Genomic DNA, 14,118 nt, shown 5'->3' with positions numbered 1-14,118 from the left:
GGGCTCTGGTCAACAGTAGTACACTACTACTGTACACAACCTATAGGGCTCTGGTCAACAGTAGTACACTACCCATAGAGCTCTGGTCAACAGTAGTACACTACCCACAGGGCTCTGGTCAACAGTAGTACACTACTCACAGGGCTCTGGTCAACAGTAGTACACTACCCACAGGGCTCTGGTCAACAGTAGTACACTACTCATAGGGCTCTGGTCAACAGTAGTACACTACCCATAGGGCTCTGGTCAACATTAGTACACTACCCATAGGGCTCTGGTCTATACTAGTACACTACCCATAGGGCTCTGGTCTATAGTAGTACACTACCCATAGGGCTCTGGTCAACATTAGTACACTACCCATAGGGCTCTGGTCTATACTAGTACACTACCCATAGGGCTCTGGTCTATAGTAGTACACTACTCATAGGGCTCTGGTCAACAGCAGTACACTACCCACAGGGCTCTGGTCTATACTAGTGCACTACCCATAGGGCTCTGGTCAACAGTAGTACACTACCGATAGGGCTCTGGTCAACAGTAGTACACTACTTATAGGGCTCTGGTCTATACTAGTACACTACCCATAGGGCTCTGGTCAACAGTAGTACACTACTTATAGGGCTCTGGTCTATACTAGTACACTACCCACAGGGCTCTGGTCTAGTACAATAGTACACTACCCATAGGGCTCTGGTCAACAGTAGTACACTACTTATAGGGCTCTGGTCAACAGTAGTACACTACTCACAGGGCTCTGGTCAACAGTAGTACACTACTACTGTACACTACCCATAGGGCTCTTGTCAACAGTAGTACACTACCCATAGGGCTCTGGTCAACAGTAGTACACTACCCATAGGGCTCTGGTCAACAGTAGTACACTACCCATAGGGCTCTGGTCAACAGTAGTACACTACTCACAGGGCTCTGGTCAACAGTAGTACACTACCCATAGGGCTCTGGTCAACAGACAGTAGTACACTACCCATAGGGCTCTGGTCAACAGTAGTACACTACCCATAGGGCTCTGGTCAACAGTAGTACACTACTACTGTACACAACCTATAGGGCTCTGGTCAACAGTAGTACACTACCCATAGAGCTCTGGTCAACAGTAGTACACTACCCACAGGGCTCTGGTCAACAGTAGTACACTACTCACAGGGCTCTGGTCAACAGTAGTACACTACCCACAGGGCTCTGGTCAACAGTAGTACACTACTCATAGGGCTCTGGTCAACAGTAGTACACTACCCATAGGGCTCTGGTCAACATTAGTACACTACCCATAGGGCTCTGGTCTATACTAGTACACTACCCATAGGGCTCTGGTCTATAGTAGTACACTACCCATAGGGCTCTGGTCAACATTAGTACACTACCCATAGGGCTCTGGTCTATACTAGTACACTACCCATAGGGCTCTGGTCTATAGTAGTACACTACTCATAGGGCTCTGGTCAACAGCAGTACACTACCCACAGGGCTCTGGTCTATACTAGTGCACTACCCATAGGGCTCTGGTCAACAGTAGTACACTACCGATAGGGCTCTGGTCAACAGTAGTACACTACTTATAGGGCTCTGGTCTATACTAGTACACTACCCATAGGGCTCTGGTCAACAGTAGTACACTACTTATAGGGCTCTGAATTATACTAGTACACTACCCACAGGGCTCTGGTCTATACTAATTACACTACCCATAGGGCTCTGGTCAACAGTAGTACACTACTTATAGGGCTCTGGTCAACAGTAGTACACTACTCACAGCAGCAGTTATACTGAACCGCCAACAGCAGCAGTCATACTGAACCGCCAACAGCAGTTATACTGAACCGGCCAACAGCAGTTATACTGGAACCGGCCAACAGCAGTTATACTGAACCGCCAACAGCAGCAGTCACACTGAACCGGCCAACAGCAGTCATACTGAACCGCCAACAGCAGTCACACTGAACCGCCAACAGCAGTTATACTGAACCGGCCAACAGCAGCAGTCATACTGAATCGCCAACAGCAGTTATACTGAACCGCCAACAGCAGCAGTCATACTGAACCGGCCAACAGCAGTTATACTGAACCTTGACCAGCAACAGCAGTGTTATACTGAACCGCCAGCAGCAGTCACACTGAACCGCCAACAGCAGCAGTCATACTGAACCGCCAACAGCAGCAGTCACACTGAACCGCCAACAACGCAGTCATACTGGGCGCCAGCAGCAGTCACACTGGAATCGCCAACAGCAGCAGTTATACTGAACCTGCCAACAGCAGTCACACTGAACCGCCAACAGCAGCAGTTATACTGGAACCGCCAACAGCGTCACACTGAACCGCCAACAGCAGTCACACTGAACCGCCACAGCAGCAGTCATACAATCGCAACAGCAGTCATACTGAACCGGCCAACAGCAACAGTCATACTGGAACCGCCAACAGCAGCAGTCATACTGAACCGGCCAACAGCAGCAGTCACACTGAACCGGCCAACAGCAGTCACACTGAACCGCCAACAGCAGTCACACTGAACCGCCAACAGCAACAGTCACACTGAACCGCCAACAGCAGCAGTCATACTGAACCGCCAACAGCAGCAGTCACACTGAACCGCCAACAGCAGTACTGAACCGCCAACAGCAGTCACTGAACCGGCCAACAGCAGTCACACTGAACCGGCCAACAGCAGCAGTTATACTGAACCCGGCCAACAGCACAGTTATACTGAACCGAAGCCAACAGCAGTCACACTGAACCGCCACCAACAACTCGCCAACAGCAGTTATACTGAACCGCCAACAGCAGTCACACTGAACCGGCCAACAGCAGCAGTTATTCTGAACCGGCCAACAGCAGCAGTCACACTGAACCGCCAACAGCAGCAGTTATTCTGAACCGCCAACAGCAGCAGTTACACTGAACCGCCAACACAGCAGTTATACTGAACCGCCAACAGCAGCAGTTATACTGAACCGCCAGCAGCAGCTGCTGAACCGGCCAGCAGCAGCAGTCACACACTGAACCGGCCAACAGCAGTCACACTGAACCGCCAGCAGCAGTCACACTGAACCGACCAACAGCAGTCACACTAACCGCCAACAGCAGTTATACTGAACCGGCCAACAGCAGTTATACTGAACCGGCCAACAGCAGTTATACTGAATTGACCAACAGCAGTCAGCACTAACCAGCCAACAGCAGTCACACTGAACCGCCAACAACAGTCACACTGAACCGGCCAACAGCAGTCACACTGAACCGGCGAACAGCAACAGTCACACTGAACCGGCCAACAGCAGTTATACTGAACCGACCAACAGCAATCACACTGAACCGGCCAACAGCAGTTATACTGAACCGGCCAACAGCAGTCACTGAACCGGCCAACAGCAGTTATACTGAACCGGCCAACAGCAGTTATACTGAACCGCCAACAGCAGTCACACTGAACCGCCAACAGCAGTTATACTGAACCGGCCAACAGCAGTTATACTGAACCAGCCAACAGCAGTTATACTGAACCGGCCAACAGCAGTTATACTGAACCAGCCAACAGCAGTTACACTGAACCGATAACAACAGCAGTCATACTGAACCGCCAACAGCAGCAGTCACACAACAACAGTCACACTGAACCGGCCAACAGCAGTCACTAGTTCACTCTTCCTGATGGAAAGTTTTTTGTTGATCTTTGTGTTTGAATACATTTAAAGTAGGGATTTCCCTCCCTGTTATTTGCTTTGTGAAATTAATACTACATAGTATTATATCTGAAAATAAATTGCATTACTGTAGTTGAAAGTTCTTGCCGGGAGTGAAAATGTTACTCTTTAAATCAAGACAAAAATACATGTGAAGCATATTGACAACGGTGCTTTGTTTCTAGATATTAAACACATTCAACATGAAACACTGATATTGAACATAGACAATATGAAACATTGAGGAATCTGTGAGGAAACTTGTCAACCGAGCCATAAACTGGGATTATGGCATCTATCGGTCTTTTGGTGGATAGAGGAAGAATAAACATGGCTGCATGAGAATATCTACCCATTCTATTACCCCTGAGAATATCTACCATTCTATTACCCTCTGAGAATATCTACCCATTCTATTACCCTCTGAATATATATCTACCCATTCTATTACCCTCTGAGAATATCTACCCATTCTATTACCCTCTGAATATATATCTACCCATTCTATTACCCTCTGAGAATATCTACCCATTATATTACCCTCTGAGAATATCTACCATTCTATTACCCTCTGAGAATATCTACCCATTCTATTACCCTCTGAATATATATCTACCCATTCTATTACCCTCTGAATATATATCTACCCATTCTATTACCCTCTGAATATATATCTACCCATTCTATTACCCTCTGAGAATATCCCCATTCTATTACCCTCTGAGAATCTACCCATTCTACCCTCTGAGAATATCTACCCATTCTATTACCCTCTGAATATATATCTACCCATTCTATTACCCTCTGAATATATATCTACCCATTCTATTACCTCTGAATAATATCTACCCATTCTATTACCCTCTGAGAATATCTACCCATTCTATTACCCTCTGAATATATATCTACCCATTCTATTACCCTCTGAGAATATAATCTACCCATTCTATTACCCTCTGAGAAAATCTACCCATTCTATTACCCTCTGAATATCTATATTATCTGACCCATTCTATTACCTCTGAATATATATCTACCCATTCTATTACCCTCTGAATATATATCAACCATTCATTCTAGAATATCTACCCTCCCTCTGAGAATATCTACACTATTAACCATTATATCTATTACCCTGAGAATATCTACCCATTCTATTACCCTCTGAGAATATCTACCCATTCTATTACCCTCTGAATATCTACCCATATCTATTACCCTCTGAAATATCTATATCTACCCATTCTATTACCCCTGAGAATATCTACCCATTTATTACCCTCTGAATATATATCTACCCATTCTATTACCCCTGAGAATATCTACCCATTCCATTACCCCTCTGAGAATATCTACCATTCTATTACCCCCTGAATATATATCTACCATTCTATTACCCTCTGAGAATATCTGGGTTCTATTACCCTCTGAGAATATCACCCATACTAGAATGTATGCACACATGACTGTAAGAATATCTACCCATTCTATAAGCCTCTGAATATATATCTTATTATTATATATTATTACCCCTGAGAATATCTACCCATTCTATTACCCCCTGAATAATATCTACCATTCTATTATCTATTACCCCTGAGAATATCTACCCATTATATTACTCCTCTGAGAATATCTACTTCTATTACTCTGGTAGAGCATCTACCCAGGGTTGGGTATTACCCCCTGAGAATATCTACCCTGTATCTCTTTTACCCTCTGGATATATTATTATTATCTACCCATTCTATTACCCTCTGAGAATATCTATTCTATTACCCTCTGAGAATATCTATTATATTACCCTCTGAGAATATCTACCCATTCTATTACCCTCTGAATATATATCTACCCATTCTATTACCCCTGAGAATATCTACCCATTCTATTACCCTCTGAGAATATCTACCCATTCTATTACCCTCTGAATATATATCTACCCATTCTATTACCCCCTGAGAATATCTACCCATTCTATTACCCTCTGAGAATATCTACCCATTCTATTACCCCCTGAGAATATCTACCCATTCTATTACCCTCTGAGAATATCTACCATTCTATTACCCTCTGAGAATATCTACCCATTCTATTACCCTCCTGAATATATATCTACCCATTCTATTATTACCCTCTGAGAATATCTTTCTCCACTCCATTATATTACCCTCTGAGAATATCTACCCATTCTATTGCCCTGAGGAATGTCTGAGAATATCTACCCATTCTATTACCCTCTGAATATATATCTATTGCCCATTCTATCTACCCTCTGAATATATATCTACCCATTCTATTACCCTCTGAATATATATCTACCCATTCTATTACTCCTGAGAATATCTACCCATTCTGTTACCCTCTGAGAATATCTACCCATTCTTACCTCTGAGAATATCTACCCGTTCTATTACCCTCTGAATATATATCTACCCCATTCTATTACCCTCTGAATATATATCTGCCATTCTATTACCCTCTGAGAATCTACCCATTCTATTACCTCTGAGAATATCTACCCATTCTATTACCCCTGAATATATATCTACCATTCTATTACCCTCTGAGAAATCTACCCATTCTATTACCCTCTGAGAAAATCTACCCATTCTATTACCCTCTGAGAAAATCTACCCATTCTATTACCCTCTGAGAATATATATCTACCATTCTATTACCCTCTGAATATATATATATATATATATCTACTCATTCTATTACCCTCTGAGAATATCAACCCATTCTATTACCCTCTGAATATATATCTACCATTCTATTACCCTCTGAGAATATCTACCCATTCTATTACCCTCTGAATATATATCTACCCATTCTATTACCCTCTAGGAATATCTACCCTCTCGTTTGTATTGCCCTCTAGGGGTTACAGGTGCTAATGCTTGGTATGCAGCAGCTAGAGAAGCTGTCTAGTTGTTCAAGTTAAATATGCCTGTCCTTGTCTGAGTAAACATCACATTAAAAAGGGCTTTCTAACAAATAGAACGGCTGAATCACATGTCCCAGATAACCTCTTTATCCAACTTAAAACTCATCAGACATTGCCTTGCTCTAGCTGCAGTGTGTGGTGGGTGTGTGCTGGTTGTGTGCTGGTTGTGTGGTGGTTGTGTGGTGGGTGGGGTGTGTAGTGGGTGTGTGGTGGGTGTGTACTGGTTGTGTGTTGGTTGTGTGGTGGGTGGGTGTGTGTGTGTGTGTGCTGGTTTGTGTAGTGGGTGTGTAGTGGTTTGTGTAGTGGGTGTGTAGTGGTTATGTGGTGGTTGTGTGGTGGGTGTGTAGTGGGTGTGTAGTGGGTGTGTAGTGGGTGTGTGGGTTTGTGGTGGGTGTGTAGTGGGTGTGTAGTGGAGTGTGTAGTGGTTATGTGGTGGTTGTGTGGTGGTTGTGTGGTGGGTGTGTGGTGGGTGTGTAGTGGTTGTGTAGTGGTTGTGTAGTGGTTGTGTAGTGGGTGTGTGGTGGGTGTGTGGTGGGTGTGTAGTGGGTGTGTGTAGTGGGTGTGTAGTGGGTGTGTAGTGGGTGTGTAGTGGGTGTGTAGTGGGTGTGTGGTGGGTGTGTGGTGGGTGTGTGAGTGGATCAACAATAAAGGTAAAGCTTTACCAGATGCAATTTCTAAACCACTCTCCAAAAGACATCCGTTTACACAAAATCACAAGACAATCGTATTCAATTTGCACACATGGACAGAGAGACGAAAGTCTAATTCAATTTTCACAAAACCGAGGGTTCATGGAACTGCTGTAACTAAAACAGGCAGGCACACTTTAGCACTACAGTGCAGTGAATAACTCATACAACGTCACCGTCCCAAATGGCACCCTATTCCCTATATAGTGCCCTACTTGGGACCCTATTCCTATATAGTGCACTACTTGGGACCCTATTCCCTATATAGTGCACTACTTGGGACCCTATTCCCTATATAGTGCACTACTTGGCACCCTGCTCCTATATAGTGCTACATGGCACCTATTCCTTATTTATGGTGCTGCTTTTCAACAGAACATTTCTGGCCTGGCCTAAAGTAGTGCATTACATGAATAGGTTTGCCATTACAGGATGCACAAAAATACCTTCAGAAGTATGTTCCCCAGACATAAACCATAGCATCCTCCTCCCAGAGCAGAAGTGACAGATTCACACTGTGTGCAGAGCTGTAAGCAATTCAGTCACCCACTGAACTCACAGGCTGTCTCTCATCTCACTCCACACTCCACCGCACACTGTGGTGCATTGCCCCATGGTGCCAGTATCTGTCTGCATCATACTGTACACCCCAGCCCATCCGTCTGCATCATACCGCGCATACTTCCAGCCCATCTGTCTGCATCATATCACACACTCTTCCAGCCCGTATCTGCCTGCATCATACTGTACACACCCCCAGCCCATCTGTCTGCATCATACCGTACACACCCCCAGCCCATCTGTCTGCATCATACTGTACACACCCCCAGCCCATCTGTCTGCATCATACTGTACACACCCCCAGCCCATCTGTCTGCATCATACTGTACACACCCCCAGCCCATCTGTCTGCATCATACTGTACACACCCCCAGCCCATCTGTCTGCATCATACTGTACACACCCCCAGCCCATCCGTCTGCATCATACTGTACACACACCCCAGCATCCCAGCCCATCCTCAGCATCACACACACACACCCCAGCATCACACACACACCCCAGCATCCCAGCCCATCCTCAGCATCACACACACACACCCCAGCATCAATGTTTCACGCCACGTCACTACAGACCCTGGTTCGATTCCAGGCTGTATCACATCCGGCCGTGATTGGGAGTCACATAAGGGCAGCGGCGTCCGGGTTTGGCCGGTTTAGGCCGTCGTTGTAAAATAAGAATTTGTTCTTAACCGTCTTGCCTAGTTAAATAAATAAAGACACAAAAAAAATAAAAAAAAGTTAAATCGCACACAGCCCAGCCAGCATTCTTCTGCATCACAGTGGCGCTGAGTCTTACTTTCGACTGGGGATTCTTGCTTTGGCTACAGCTTGGCACCATGGGAAGTGCAAGAGCAAGCAACACACAACCTCATGCTGCTAAAACACAAAAACACATTTCTCATGTCTAATGAAATAGTTACATGGGAGTCTCCCACAGCTCCACTTATCATAGAGAGACATCCCAATGGCACTCTAATCCCTATTTAGTCTGAGAATAGTCTTGACCAGGCCTATAGAATAATCAAAATTAGGCATATAAGGGGGATTAGATTGTTATTTGGGATGCGGCTACAGAGGATCACAGTAATGAATTACTGCAATTCCAAGGAGACAAAGACTACCACTGGGTCTAACCTGGGTACTGTCAACATGATATCAGACCAAAGACTACCACTGTGTCTAACCTGTGATCTGTCAACACACATGATATCAGACCAAAGACTACCACCGTGTCTAACTCCGTGATCTGTCAACACACATGATATCAGACCAAAGACTACCACTGTGTCTAACTCCAAGTACTGCCAACGACATGATATTTGTGACCAAAGACTACCACTGTGTCTAACCTGGGTACTGAACACATGACATCTAGATCAAAGACTTCACTGTGTCTAACCTGGGTACTGTCAACACATGATATCAGACCAAAGATCACTGTGTCTAACCTGTGATCTGTCAACACCAAAGTTCACCACTGTGTCTTAACCTGTGATCTGTCAACACCAAAGACTACCACTGTGTCTTAACCTGGGTGGACCTTGTCAACCTACGATACTAATCCCAAAATGAACAACATTGAGACATATTTAGAATCCATGTGAGAACAAAGAGAAACCATTGTCCGCTAGTGTTAGGTCTGTAATCAGGGCTATATAATCCCACACCGCTAGGTCTTGTAAATCAGGGTTATATAATCCCACACTGTTAGGTCTGTAATCAGGGTTATATAATCCCACACTGTTAGGTCTGTAATCAGGGTTATATAATCCCACACTGTTAGGTCTGTAATCAGGGTTATATAATCCCACACTGTTAGGTCTGTAATCAGGGTTATATAATCCCACACTGTTAGGTCTGTAATCAGGGTTATATAATCCCACACTGTTAGGTCTGTAATCAGGGTTATATAATCCCACACTGTTAGGTCTGTAATCAGGGTTAGATAATCCCACACTGTTAGGTCTGTAATCAGGGTTAGGGTTAGATAATCCCACACCGTTAGGTCTGTAATCAGGGTTAGATAATCCCACACCATTAGGTCTGTAATCAGGGTTAGATAATCCCACACCGTTAGGTCTGTAATCAGGGTTAGGGTTAGATAATCCCACACTGTTAGGTCTGTAATCAGGGTTAGGGTTAGATAATCCCACACCGTTAGGTCTGTAATCAGGGTTAGGGTTAGATAATCCCACACCGTTAGGTCTGTAATCAGGGTTAGATAATCCCACACCATTAGGTCTGTAATCAGGGTTAGATAATCCCACACTGTTAGGTCTGTAATCAGGGTTAGGGTTAGATAATCCCACACCGTTAGGTCTGTAATCAGGGTTAGATAATCCCACACCGTTATGGCTGTAATCAGGGTTAGATAATCCCACACCGTTAGGTCTGTAATCAGGGTTAGGGTTAGATAATCCCACACTGTTAGGTCTGTAATCAGGGTTAGGGTTAGATAATCCCACACCGTTAGGTCTGTAATCAGGGTTAGATAATCCCACACCGTTATGGCTGTAATCAGGGTTAGATAATCCCACACCGTTAGGTCTGTAATCAGGGTTAGGGTTAGATAATCCCACACCGTTAGGTCTGTAATCAGGGTTAGATAATCCCACACCATTAGGTCTGTAATCAGGGTTAGATAATCCCACACCGTTAGGTCTGTAATCAGGGTTAGGTTAGATAATCCCACACCGTTAGGTCTGTAATCAGGGTTATATAATCCCACACCGTTAGGTCTGTAATCAGGGTTAGATAATCCCACACCCTTAAATCAAATTTGATTTGTCACATACACATGGTTAGCAGATGTTAATGCGAGTGTAGCGAAATGCTTGTGCTTCTAGTTCCGACAATGCAGTAATAACCAACGAGTAATCTAACCTAGCAATTCCAAAACTACTGTTTTATACACACAAGTGTAAAGGGATAAAGAATATGTACATAAAGATATATGAATGAGTGATGGTACAGAATGGCATAGGCCTAGATACAGTAGATGGTATTGAGTACAGTATATACATATGAGATGAGTAATGTAGGGTATATAAACATAAAGTGGCATAGTTTAAAGTGGCTAGTGATACATGTATTACATAAAGATGGCAAGATGCAGTAGATGCAGCAGTTTAAATGAGTACAGTATATACATATGAGATGAGTAATGTAGGGTATGTAAACATTATATTAAGTGGTATTAAGTGGTATTGTTTAAAGTGGCTAGTGATACATTTTTACATCAATTTCCATTATTAAAGTGGCTGGAGTTGAGTCAGTATGTTGGCAGCAGCCACTCAATGTTTGTGATGGCTGTTTAACAGTCTGTTGGCCTTGAGATAGAAGCTGTTTTTTCAGTCTCTCGGTCCCAGCTTTGATGCACCTGTACTGACCTCGCCTTCTGGATGATAGCGGTGTGAACAGGCAGTGGCTCGGGTGGTTGTTGTCCGTGATTATCTTTATGGCATTCCTGTAACATCGGGTGGTGTAGGTGTCCTGGAGGGCAGGTAGTTTGCCCCCGGTGATGCGTTGTGCAGACCTCAATACCCTCTGGAGAGCCTTGCAGTTGTGGGGGGAGCAGTTGCAGAACCAGGCGGTGATACAGCCCGACAGGATGCTCTCGATTGTGCATCTGTAGAAGTTTGAGTGCTTTTGATGACAAGCCACATTTCTTCAGCCTCCTGAGGTGGAAGAGGCGCTGCTGCGCCTTCTTCACGACGCTGTCAGTGTGAGTGGACCAATTCAGTTTGTCCGTGATGTGTACGCCGAGGAACTTAAAACTTACTAGCCTCTCCACTACTGTCCCGTCGATGTGGATAGGGGGGGTGCTCCCTCTGCTGTTTCCTGAAGTCCACAATCATCTCCTTTGTTTTGTTGACGTTGAGGTGGAGGTTTCCTGACACCACACTCCGAGGGCCCTCACCTCCTCCCTGTAGGCCGTCTCGTCGCTGTTGGTAATCAAACCTACCACTGTAGTGTCGTCCGGAACCATGTTCCGCATTGCATCCAACAACAACCTTGACGAATACGCTGATTCGGTGAGCGAGTTCATTAGAAAGTGTATCGGCAATGTTATACCCACAGCAACGATTAAAACATTCCCAAACCAGAAACCGTGGATTGATGGCTTCATTCGCGCGAAACTGAAAGCGTGAACCACTGCTTTTAACCAGGGCAAGGTGACCAGAAAGATGACCGAATACAAACAGTGTAGCTATTCCCTCCGCAAGGAAATCAAACAAGCTAAGCGTCAGTATAGAGACAAAGTAGAGTCGCAATTCAACGGCTCAGACACAAGAGGTATGTGGCAGGGTCTACAGTCAATCACATATTACAAAAAGAAAACCAGCCCCGTCGTGGACCAGGATGTCTTGCTCCCAGACAGACTACATAACTTTTTTTGCCCGCTTTGAGGACAATAAAGTGGCACTGACATGGCCTGCTACCAAAACCTGCGGGCTCTCGTTCTCTGCAGCCACCATGAGTAAAACATTTAAACGTGTTAACCCTAGTAAGGCTGCCGGCCCAGACGGCATCCCCAGCCGCGTCCCCAGGGCATGCGCAGACCAGCTGGCTGGTGTGTTTACGGACATATTCAATCAATCCTTGTCTGCTGTTCCCACATGCTTCAAGATGGCCACCATTGTTCCTGTTCCCAAGAAAGCTAAGGTAACTGAGCTAAACGAATACCGCCCTGTAGCACTCACTTCCGTCATCATGAAGTGCTTTGAGAGACTAGTCAAGGACCATATCACCTCCACCCTACCTAACACCCTAGACCCACTCCAATTTGCTTACTGCCCCAATAGGTCCACAGATGACGCAATCACAACCACACTGCACACTGCCCTAACCCATCTGGACAAGAGGAATACCTATGTGAGAATGCTGTTCATCGACTACAGCTCAGCATTTAACACCATAGTACCCTCCAAATTGGCCATCAAGCTCGAGACCCTGCGTCAGTTTGTCAAATGTCTGCCCTGCTAGATGCCCCCGGTCAACTGTAGGTGCTTTTATTGTGAAGTGGAAACGTCTAGAAGCAACAACTGCTCAGCCGCTTAGTGATAGGCCACACAAGCTCACAGAACGGGACCGACAAGTGCTGAAGAGAGTAAAAATCATCTGTCCTCAGTTGCAACACTCACTAGCGAGTTCAAAACTGCCTCTGGAAGCAACATCAGCACAATAATTGCTCGTCGTGAGTTTCACGAAATGGGTTTCCATGGCCGAGCAGCCGAACACAAGACTAAGATCACCATGAGCAATGCCAAGCGTCTGCTGGAGTGGTGTAAAGCTTGCTGCCGTTGGACTCTGGAGCAGTGGAAATCGGTTCTCTGGAGTGATGAATCACACTTCACCATCTGGCAGTCCGACAGACAAATCTGGGTTTGGCGGATGCCAATAGAAGACTACCTGCCCCAATGCATAGGGCTAACTGTAAAGTTCGGTGGAGAAGGAATAATGGTCTGGGTCTGTTTTTCATGTTTCGGGCCCCTTAGTTCCACTGAAGGGGAATCTTAACGGTACAGCATACAATAACATTCTAGATGATTATGTACTTCCAACTGTTTGGGGAATGATCTTTCCTGCTTCAACTTGACAATGCCCCCGTGCCCAAAGTTCATACAGAAATGGTTTGACGAGATCGATGTGGAAGAACTTGACTGGCCTGCACAGAGCCCTGACCTCAACCCCATCGAACACCTTTGGGATGATTTGGAACTCCGACTGCGAGCCAGGCTTAATCTCCCAACTTCAGTGCCCGACGTCACTAATGCTCGTGGCTGAATAGAAGCAAGTCCCAGCAGCAATGTTCCACAGAAGAGTGGAGGCTGTTATAGCAGCAATGTTCCCACATCTAGTGGAAAGCCTTCCCAGAAGAGTGGAGGCTGTTATAGCAGCAATGTTCCAACATCTAGTGGAAAGCCTTCCCAGAAGAGTGGAGGCTGTTATAGCAGCAATGTTCCCACATCTAGTGGAAAGCCTTCCCAGAAGAGTGGAGGCTGTTATAGCAGCAATGTTCCCACATCTAGTGGAAAGCCTTCCCAGAAGAGTGGAGGCTGTTATAGCAGCAATGTTCCAACATCTAGTGGAAAGCCTTCCCAGAAGAGTGGAGGCTGTTATAGCAGCAATGTTCCAACATCTAGTGGAAAGCCTTCCCAGAAGAGTGGAGGCTGTTATAGCAGCAATGGAGGGACCAACTCTATATTAATGCC

Source organism: Oncorhynchus gorbuscha, linkage group LG13, assembly GCF_021184085.1.
Source record: "Oncorhynchus gorbuscha isolate QuinsamMale2020 ecotype Even-year linkage group LG13, OgorEven_v1.0, whole genome shotgun sequence".
In the NCBI taxonomy this organism is placed as follows: domain Eukaryota; kingdom Metazoa; phylum Chordata; class Actinopteri; order Salmoniformes; family Salmonidae; genus Oncorhynchus; species Oncorhynchus gorbuscha.
The sequence above is the reverse complement of the archived record's forward strand: the minus strand, read 5'-3'. Positions refer to the sequence as shown.